Raw genomic sequence first — 10,398 nt, 5'->3', positions numbered from 1 at the left:
TGCAGAGGCTTCACCAACATCATTTGTACTGCAAATTGGAAAAATTTATTTTCAAACAATCCTCCATGCCCTTCCTGGGCTACATTATATCTGGTTCAGGATTAGAGATGGATCCAGCCAAGGTACAAGCGGTTCTAAATTGGTCCAAACCCACCACCCTTAAAGCAATCCAACGCTTTTTGGGTTTTGCAAATTTCTACCGGAGATTTATCAAAGGATTCTCCTCTATAGTGGCACCTATCACCGCTCTCACTCGAAAGGAGGCTAATCCCAGAGAATGGTCAACATCTGCATACGAAGCTTTCAAACGATTAAAACAGGCTTTTACTACAGCTCCAGTGTTGAGGCAACCCGATGTCAATAAAGCCTTTGTTTTAGAGGTAGATGCTTCGGCAGATGCTGTGGGAGCAGTTCTCTCCCAACGTCTGAATGACAACAAACTTCATCCTTGCAGGTTCTTTTCCAAGAAGTTCTTACCAGCAGAAAGGTACTATACGATAGGACAGCAAGAACTACTGGCTGTTAAGTTAGCATTGGAGTGGCGGTATCTCTTGGAGGGGGCTAAGTTTCCTATCACTATTTTCACTGATCACAAGAATTTAATCTTTCTCAGGAATATTCAGTGTTTGAATCCTCGTCTAGCCCGATGGGCAATGTTCTTCTCAAGATTTAATTTCTCCCTAACCTTTCGACCTGATTCTCAAAACCAGAAGGCAGATGCTCTCTCCCGATCCTACTCCTTTGAGGATTCCAACGACTCTCCTCAGCATGTATTGGAGTCTCGAAACTTCGCCTCCACTAAACTACAGCCTCCATTGGGAAAAGTGTTCATACCTCCTCACCTTCGGAAGAAATTACTGACCTGGACCCATACCTCTCAGTTTTCTGGTCATGCTGGAGTCCATAAGACAACCGACCTTATCCAACGCTCATATTGGTGGCCTGCACTGAAGTCTGTTTCCTCTTACATCGCCTCCTGCACCAAGTGTGCACAGCATAAGATCTCTTGTCTTCGGCCAGCGGGAGAGCTAATACCCCTAACTATTCCTAAGATGCCATGGACCCAACTTTCTATGGACTTCATCATGTATTTACCCTCTTGTAAAAGATTTACTACTATTTGGGTAATCATAGACCGCTTCTCTAAGATGGCTCGTTTCGTACCTCTTAAGGGTCTTCCCACCGCACCCGAGTTAGCTCAGCTTTTCATTGCAGAGATCTTCAAGTCCCACGGTCTTCCGACCGAAATTATTTCTGACCGTGGAGTCCAGTTCGTAGCTAGATTCTGGAGGGCTCTCTGTGCCGCCCTATGTGTACAGTTAAAATTCTCAACGGCATATCATCCTCAAACCAATGGAAGTACAGAGAGAGTCAATCAAGACTTGGAGATGTTCCTCAGAATTCATGTCTCTTCTCAAGACGACTGGCTAGAACTACTACCATGGGCAGAGTTTGCTCACAACAACTCCTACCACTCTTCTACAGGTCATACCCCTTTCTATACCGTATATGGCTTCCATCCTCGAGTTCCTCAGTTCCTGGCTTTACCAGCTCAAGATCTTCCTGCGGTTCAGGAATCTCTCAAGAGACTTTCCAGAGTTTGGCGAAAAGTTCACCAAAATCTACAAAAAGCCTCCGCTCGCTATAAGTTCTGGGCTGCTAAGAAGAGAAGGGTGGTACCTAAATTGGCAGTTGGAGATCAGGTCTGGCTCTCTATGCGCAATTTAAGGTTACGTGTTCCGTCTATGAAGTTCGCTCCTCGCTACAGTGGGCCCTTCCCAGTTGAACAAATCATCAATTCCGTAACTTATAGGCTTAAGTTACCCCCGTACCTGAAAGTCTTCCCAGCCTTTCATGTTTCTCTTTTGAAGCCTTTAGTGTTAAACAAGTTTTGTAAGATCCTTCCTCGCCCTCCAAAGGTTGTCACGGATCGTGGTATTGAATTCGAGATCAAGAAGATACTTGACTCCCGAGTAAGACATGGACGTCTACAATATCTTCTGGATTGGAAGGGCTACGGTCCTGAGGAGCGTTCCTGGGAGGATTCTTTGGATGTTCATGCTCCCGCTTTACTTCACAAGTTCCATGAAGAAAATCCCAGCAAACCTGGTGGCTGTCCAATGGCCATCCCTAAAAGGGGGGTAATGTCACGGTCCGGCGGATCGGGTTCCGGGACCAGCAGTACTTACCTGTCCGGATGCTCTGGCACGGTCCCTCCAGTGGGGGTGCGGGCTGCTGGCGAGGGGCACAACTTGCAGGCATGTCTGGGAGGAGAGGTCTCAGAGGCATCAGCAAACATTTGTGCAGCTTCCAGCTGCAGAGGTCCGGGATGGGTGTCGCCGCCTTGGAAGGGTCAGCTAATCTAAAACACTCAGTCACCTGCAAGGTTTGCAAAACCAATGGGAAACAGTCTGCAGGTATAAATCTAGGGATTTCTGGGTAAGCAAATTGCCAGTGCAACGTCTCTCACACAGCCTTGTGTGTGCTAGTTCCCTGTGCTCCACAGCATTGCTTCTAAAGCATCCTGTTTCATGAGTTCTCACCTGGATTGCTGGATCTACACCCGGTTATTTCTCCTCACATGCTGACCTCTCCGAGTCACCATCCCTCTCAGCGAGTCTCAGTTACCCCAGTCTAGTCTTCCTATCCGGATTTCCGCCAGACGTTCGTCCACAGACGTACAGGTCCTGCCGACGCAACCGCTCTAACAAGTAAACAGCTAGGGCACCTGTGGAACCTCCTTTAAAGCTCTATGGAAAAGACTTTCATTCAGCCTGCTCGGCTAATCCTGCCTAAAGTCACCGATACCAAACCGCAAGCCACAATTCCGGATTCACAAAACCCAGTCCCCGTGACAGTATTGCTTTTTCTGTCCTGTAAGTTAATCAGCTTTATCAGTATTTTTATACTACCAACATTCTCTTTATGCATTCCATTTTGAAACTTATTAATTTATATACAGTACTAGTACTTACAAGTAGAAGAGCTCTGACAGAAGCCACAATGCTCATCTACAGACACAACACTAGACATGCCCAATCTGGAAGCTAAGCAATGTTGGGCCTGGTTAGTACTTGGATGGGGCTCCACCTGGGATTACCAGTGCTGTAGGTATTTCTATACTGTCCTCCCAACACAGTTCTCTTGATGCAATCCATTTTTAAACTTATTCATTTCTGTACCAGTATTTAGAAGTAGAAAAGCTATAACAGACACCTCAAAACTCATCTACAGCCACACCACACTGGACATGCCCAATCTCATCTGATCTTGGAAGCTAAGTAGTTTTGGGCCTGTTTAGTACTTGTATGGGAGACCACCTGGGAGTACCAGGTGCTGTAGGTATTTTTATACTACCAACAACGTTCTTTTCATGCATTCCTATTTAAAACTCGTTCATTTATGTACAAGTAGTTAGTAGTAGAAAAGCTCTGACAGAAACCAAAAAACTCATCTACAGCAACACCACACTGGACATGTCCAATCTCATCTGATTTTGGAAGCTAAGCAGTGTTGCTGATTAGTACTTGGATGGGAGACCACCTGGGAATACCAGGTGCTGTTAGTTTTTTTATGCTACCAACAACATACTCTTGATGCATTCCATTTTGAAACGTATTCATTTATATACCAGTACTTACAAGTAGAATAGTTCTAAAAGAAACCAAAAAGTTAATTTTCCGGCCCCACACAGTAGATACGCTCAATTTCTCCAGATTTTAGAAGCTAGGCAGTGTTGGGCCTGGTTAGTATTTAGATGGGAGACCACCTGGGAATACAAGGTGCTGTATGTGTTTTTATACCACCAGCAACATTCTCTTGATGCATTCCATTTTGAAACATTCCTTTATATACCAGTAGTTACAAGAAGAAGAGCACCAACAGAAATCGCAATGCTCATCTACAGACACACAACACTAGACATGCTCAATCTGTAAGATAAGCAATGTTGGGCCTGATTAGTACTTGGATAGGAGACCACATGGGATTACCAGTGTGTAGATATTTTCATACTGTCTTCCAAAAAAAGTTCTCTTGATGCAATCCATTTTGAAACTTATTCACTTAAATACCAGTAGTTAAAAGTAGAAGAGCTCTCATAGAAATGACAAAGCCCAACTAAAGCCACACCACACTGGACATGCCCAATCTCATCCTATTGTGGAAGCTAAGCAGTGTTGGGCCTGGTTAGTATTTGCATGTGAAACCACCTGGGAATACCAGGTGCTGTAGATATTTTTTATACTACCAACAATGTTCTGTTGATGCATTCCATTTTGAAACTGATTAATTTATGTACCAGTAGTTAGAAGTAGAAGAGCTCTAACAGATACCTCAAAGCTCATCTACAGCCACACCACACTGGACATGCCCAATCTAATCCGATCTTGGAAGTTAAGCAGTGTTGTACCTTGTTAGTAGTTTGGTGGTAGACCACCTGGGAATACCAGGTTCTGTAGGTGTTTTTATACAACAATCTCTTGATGCATTCCATTTTGAAACTCATTCATTTATGTACCAGTAGTTAGAAGTAACAGAGCTCTAACAGAAACCACAAAACTCATCTACAGCTACACCACACAGGACATGCCCAATCTCATCTGTTTTCAGAAGCTAAGCAGTGCTTTACCTTTTTATTACTTGGATGGGAGACCACCTGGGAATACCAAGTGCTGTATGTATTTTTATGGTACAACGTTCTCATGATGCATTCATTTTGAAACGTATCTATTTATGTACCAGTAGTTAGTAGTAGAAGAGCTCCAACAAAAACCACAAAGCCCACCTACAGCCACACCACACTGGACATGCTCAATCTCATCTGATCTTGGAAGCTAAGCAGTGTTTTGCCTTTTTAGTACTTGGATGGGAGACCACCTGGGAATACCTGGTGCTGTAGGTATTTTTATACTACCAACAACGTTCTCGTGATGTATTTCATTTGGAAACTTATTAATTTATTTACCAGTAGTTAGAAGTAGAAGAACTCTAACAGAAACCACAAAGCTCATCTACAGTCACACCACACTTTACATGCTCAATCTCATCTGATCTTGGAACTAAGCAGTGTTGGGCCTGGTAAACACTTGGATTACTGCTTATCTAATTTTTACGACTTTTTTAACTGTGGTGAATGTTTAGCCGTAAACTAAAATACTCAATTTTTTTAATACTGTAGTATATGATTTAAACACCATAACCCATTATATACTTATCCATTAGGAATTAGTCAAGCCCATTTTTAAAAGTAGTGACCGAGTCCGCCATCACTACTCTCTCAGGCAGGTCATTTTATATAGTATTGTCCTTACTGTGAAGAAAGCTTTCCGTCTCTAAATCTCCTCTCCTCCAACCTAAGCGGGTGTCCATGTGTCCTTTTTGACGATCTTACCAAAAACAAATCCCCGATAGCTCTGTGTATTGATGTTCTCCCATCCAAGTACTAACCAGGCCCAACACTGCTTATCCTCCAAGATAAAATTAGATTGGGCATGTCCAGTATGCTGTGGCTGTAGATGAACTTTGTGGTTTCTGTTAGATCTCTTCTAGTTCTCGCTACTATTAATTACTTGAATATGTTTCAAAATGGAATGAAGCAAGAGAACAAAGACTGTTGAAGGTACTATAAAAATACAGCACCCAGGAGGTCTATCATCCAAGTAATAACCAGGGTCAAGACAGCTTAGCGTCCAAGATCAAATAAGATTCGGCATGTTCAGCGTATTGAGTCTGTAGATGAATCTTATGGTTTCTGTGTTATCTCTTCCACTTCTTACTAATAGTAAATAAAGGAATACATTTAAAAATTGAATGAATCCAGAGAACAACACTATTGTTTATAGTATTAAAATACCGACAGCACCTGGTATTCCCAGGTGATCTCCCATCCAAGTTCTAACCAGGCCCAAGACAGCTTAGCTTTAAATATCAGATGAGATTTGGTATGTACAGTGTGATATGGCTGTTGATGAGCTTTGTGATTTTTGTTAGATCTCTTCTACTTCTTGTAGATGAGTCTTGTAGTTTCTGTTTGATATCTTCTACTTCTTACTACTAGTAAGTAAAGGAATACATTTCAAAATGGAATGAATCCAGAGAAGAAGACTATTGTTTGTAGCATTAGAATACTGACAGAACCTGGTATTTCCAGGTGGTTTCCCATCCAATACTAACCAGGCCCAAGACAGCTTAGCTTTAAATATCAGATGAGATTTGGTATGTGCAGTGTGATATGGCTGTAGATGAGCTTTTTGATTTTTTTTAGATCTCTTCTACTTCTTTTAGATGAGTCTTGTGGTTTCTGTTTGATATCTTCTACTTCTTACTACTAGTAAGTAAAGGAATACATTTCAAAATGGAATGAATCCAGAGAACAAGACTATTTGTAGCATTAAAATACCGACAGCACCTGGTATTCCCAGGTGGTTTCCCATCCAATACTAACCAGGCCCAAGCCAGCTTAGCTTTAAATATCAGATGAGATTTGGTATGTACAGTGTGATATGGCTGTAGATGAGCTTTGTGGTTTTTGTTAGATCTCTTCTACTTCTCATTACTAGTATATAAAAAAGTTTCAAAATGGAATGAAGCAAGAGAACATAGACTGTTTTGTTGGTAATATAAAATACCTAAAGCACCTGGTATTCCCACGTGATCTCCCTGCCAACCCAACAGTGCTTATTTTCCTAGATCATATGAGATTGAGCATGTCCAGTGTGGTGTGGCTGTAGATGAGCGTTGGGGTTTCTGTTAGATCTCTTCTACTTCTCTCTACTTGTAAATAAATGAATAACTTTCAAAATAGAATGAATCAAGAGAACAAGACAGTTGTGGTAAAATAAAATTCCTACTGTACACCTGTTATTCCCACGAGGTCTCCTATCTAAGTACTAACCAGACCCAACACTACTTAGCTTCCAAGATCAGATGAGATTGTGTATGTCCAGTGTGGTGTGGCTGTAGATGAGCTCTGGGGTTTCTGTTAGATCTCTTCTTCTTCTCTCTACTAGTATGTAAATAAATTAAGAAGTTTCAAAATGGAATGAATCAAGAGAACAAGACTGTTGTTAGTAGTATAACAACACCTACCATACCTAATATTCCCAAGTCGTCTCCCAACCAAGTACTGTACTATCCAATTCCAAAACTGCTTAGGTTCCAAGATCAGAGGAGATTGGGCATGACTAGTGTGTTGTAGCTGTAGAGGAGTCTTGCGGTTTTTGTTTTTATCATTTCTACAGTACTTCTTACTACTAGTAAATAAAGGAATAAGTTTAAAATGGAATCAATTAATAGAACAAGACTGTTGTTGGTAGCATAAAAATACCTACAGCACCTGGTATTCCCAGGTAGTCTCCCATCCAAGTACTAAAAAGGCAAAACACTGCTTAGCTTCTAAAATCAGATGAGATTGGGCATGTCCAGTGTGGTGTGGCTGTAGATGAGCTTTGTGGTTTCTGTTAGAGCTCTTCTACTTTTAATTACAGGTACGTAAATTAATAATTTTCAAAATGGAATGCATCAAGAGAACATTGTTAGTAGTATAAAAATACCTACAGCACCTGGTATTCCCAGGTGGTGTCCCATACAAGTGCTAAACATGCCCAAAACTGCTTAACTTCCAAGATCGGATGAGATTGGGCATGTCCTGTGTGGTGTGGCTGTAGATGAGCTTTGAGGTTTCTGTTAGAGCTCTTCTACTTCTAACTACTGGTATATAAATGAATAAGTTTAAAAATGGATTGCATCAAGAGAACTGTGTTGGGAGGACAGTATAGAAATACCTACAGCACTGGTAATCCCAGGTGCCCCCCCCCCCCCCCATCCAAGTACTAACCAGGCCCAACATTGCTTAGCTTCCAGATTGGGCATGTCTAGTGTTGTGTCTGTAGATGAGCATTGTGGCTTCTGTCAGAGCTCTTCTACTTCTCTCTACTAGTATGTAAATAAATTAAGAAGTTTCAAAATGGAATGAATCAAGAGAACAAGACTGTTGTTAGTAGTATAACAACACCTACCATACCTAATATTCCCAGGTCGTCTCCCAACCAAGTACTGCACTATCCAATTCCAAAACTGCTTAGGTTCCAAGATCAGATGAGATTGGGCATGACTAGTGTGTTGTAGCTGTAGAGGAGTCTTGCGGTTTCTGTTTGATCATTTCTACAGTACTTCTTACTACTAGTAAATAAAGGAATAAGTTTAAAATGGAATCAATTAATAGAACAAGACTGTTGTTGGTAGCATAAAAATACCTACAGCACCTGGTATTCCCAGGTAGTCTCCCATCCAAGTACTTAACAGGTCTAATACTGGTTAGCTACCAAGATCAGATTAGATTGGACATGTCCAGTGTGGTGTGACTGTAGATAAGTTTTGTAGTTTTTGTTAGATCTCTTCTACCTATCACTACTAGTAAATAAATAAGTTTGAAAATTGAATGAATCAAAAGAACAAAGACTGTTGTTGGTAGCAAGTAACTAAATTAATAAAGTTCAAAATAGAATGAATCAAGGAAAAAGACTTGTTAGCATTAGAAAAACACCTACCATACCTAATATTCCCGGGTGGTCTCCCAACCAAGTACTAACCAGGTTAAAAACTGCTTAGCTTCCATGAGCAGATGAGATTTGGCATGACCAGTGTTTTGTGGCTGTAGATAAGTCTTGTGGTTTCTGTTTGATCACTTCTTCTTACTACTAGTAAATAAAGGAATAAGTTTAAAATGGAATGAATCAAGAGAACAAGACTGCTTTTGGTAGCATAAAAATACCTACAACTCCTGGTATCCTCAGGCGGTCACCCATCCAAGTACTAACCAGGCCCAACACTGCTAAGCTTCCAAGACCAGATGAGATTGGGCATGTCCAGTGTGGTGTGGCTGTAGATAAGCGTTAGGGTTTCTGTTAGATCTCATCTGCTTTTCTCTGCTAGTAAGTAAATAAATGAATAATGTTCAAAATAGAATGAATCAATGAAATAGACTTGTTAGCAGTAGAAAAACACTTACCATACCTAATATTCCTGGGTGGTCTCCCATACCAGTACTAACTAGGCCCAACACAGCCTAGCTTCCAAGATTAGATGAGATTGGCCATGTTCAGTATGTCTGGCTGTAGATGAGCTTTGTGGTTTCTGATAGATCTTTTCTACTTCTGACTACTAGTAAATGTCACAACTGAGGGCCTGAGCTGACGGGAGGCAGCCTCAGTTGTAGGGGCTGAGATGTACCGGAACCTGGGAGGTTGTATCAGACCCCTGGACATGTAAGTAACATAAATAATAACTGCCCGAAGGCGTGACCACGACAACTTGGATAAAAGTCAGTGATGTTTATTATGACAACTCCGCAACACAGCAGCAGTAAAAGAAAACATAAAAGTCAGCAAAGAATAAATACAGTTCCTGGGTACTACAGGATGGCAGGAGCCACAGGGCACTGGTAGTGTGAGATAGTTCTTATGATCTTCTAGATGGAAAGTCCTTACCAGGCCCGACTGTAGCAATGGAGATAACCCAGGATTGTGCCAGCTGGTGTTCCAGGAAAAGCTGGGTTGCTGAAGATAAAACAGCTGCTGTGGATACTGGCTGGAACCAGACTGTTGTTAGCATGGAGTGGATACTGGCTGGAACCAGTTAAATAATAAATGAACTTGGGAGCGATGAAATATGAACTGAAATGTAGAACTTGAGAGCGGAGAAATAATAATACCGGTGGAGAGTGGTAAAGTGTAGAAAGGACACCGGCCCTTTAAGGGAAGCTGTACTCTGCTGGAAGCTGAGCTGGAAGCAGGTAATGTTGTAGCTGGAAACAGATGAATCCACAATGGATTGGAGAGTCAGGCTACACCGCAGGTGGAATGCTGGTGCGGGTCTCTATGGTGGAAGTCTTGAGACAGGAGCTGGAACCTGGAAGACAATCACAGGAGAGAGACAAACAGGAACTAGGTTTGACAACCAAAGCACTGACGCCTTCCTTGCTCAGGCACAGTGTATTTATACCTGCAGCAAGGAAGGGATTGGCTAGGCAATTATGCAGATTATCAATACTGAGAACAGATTGGTGGAAATGATCAGCTGACAGAATCCAAGATGGCTGCGCCCATGCAGACACTTGGAGGGAAGTTTGGTTTGTAATCCATGTGGTAATGAAAACAGTAATGGCGGCGCCGGCCACCGGAGACAGGAGGCGCCAGGCTGACAGATGCACATCCAACCACGCGGACACAGCGGAGGCCGCGGCTGACGTAATCGCCACTCAGACACTCTGCATGCAGAAGAGCAGGGACGGCGGCGGAGGCCGCGGGAGACGCCATGCCAGGTGTAATATGGCGTTTACTGTGACAGCGTCCCAGAGTGACAGGAGAGGATACAGGAATGTACACATCAGGATAACAG

At 42.2% G+C, this 10,398-nt stretch overlaps 10 pseudogenes; 3 read left to right on the top strand and 7 right to left on the bottom strand.

Annotated features, from left to right (window-relative positions):
- Nucleotides 1–3,226: 3,226 nt before the first annotated feature.
- LOC134936978 (5S ribosomal RNA) lies at nucleotides 3,227–3,345 on the top strand (annotated as a pseudogene).
- A 999-nt stretch (nucleotides 3,346–4,344) lies between these two features.
- LOC134937343 (5S ribosomal RNA) lies at nucleotides 4,345–4,463 on the top strand (annotated as a pseudogene).
- Nucleotides 4,464–4,784: 321 nt separating this feature from the next.
- LOC134938474 (5S ribosomal RNA) lies at nucleotides 4,785–4,903 on the top strand (annotated as a pseudogene).
- Nucleotides 4,904–5,851: 948 nt separating this feature from the next.
- On the bottom strand, nucleotides 5,852–5,970 carry LOC134937324 (5S ribosomal RNA; annotated as a pseudogene).
- A 427-nt stretch (nucleotides 5,971–6,397) lies between these two features.
- Nucleotides 6,398–6,515, bottom strand: LOC134937600 (5S ribosomal RNA; annotated as a pseudogene).
- A 329-nt stretch (nucleotides 6,516–6,844) lies between these two features.
- Nucleotides 6,845–6,965, bottom strand: LOC134937411 (5S ribosomal RNA; annotated as a pseudogene).
- Nucleotides 6,966–7,324: 359 nt separating this feature from the next.
- On the bottom strand, nucleotides 7,325–7,443 carry LOC134937413 (5S ribosomal RNA; annotated as a pseudogene).
- Nucleotides 7,444–7,550: 107 nt separating this feature from the next.
- Nucleotides 7,551–7,669, bottom strand: LOC134936878 (5S ribosomal RNA; annotated as a pseudogene).
- A 583-nt stretch (nucleotides 7,670–8,252) lies between these two features.
- LOC134937602 (5S ribosomal RNA) lies at nucleotides 8,253–8,371 on the bottom strand (annotated as a pseudogene).
- A 399-nt stretch (nucleotides 8,372–8,770) lies between these two features.
- On the bottom strand, nucleotides 8,771–8,889 carry LOC134937868 (5S ribosomal RNA; annotated as a pseudogene).
- Between the last annotated feature and the right edge of the window lie 1,509 nt (nucleotides 8,890–10,398).

The sequence above is a fragment of the Pseudophryne corroboree genome, chromosome 6 (genome assembly GCF_028390025.1).
Source record: "Pseudophryne corroboree isolate aPseCor3 chromosome 6, aPseCor3.hap2, whole genome shotgun sequence".
NCBI lineage: Eukaryota > Metazoa > Chordata > Amphibia > Anura > Myobatrachidae > Pseudophryne > Pseudophryne corroboree.
The sequence above is the reverse complement of the archived record's forward strand: the minus strand, read 5'-3'. Positions and strand labels throughout refer to the sequence as shown.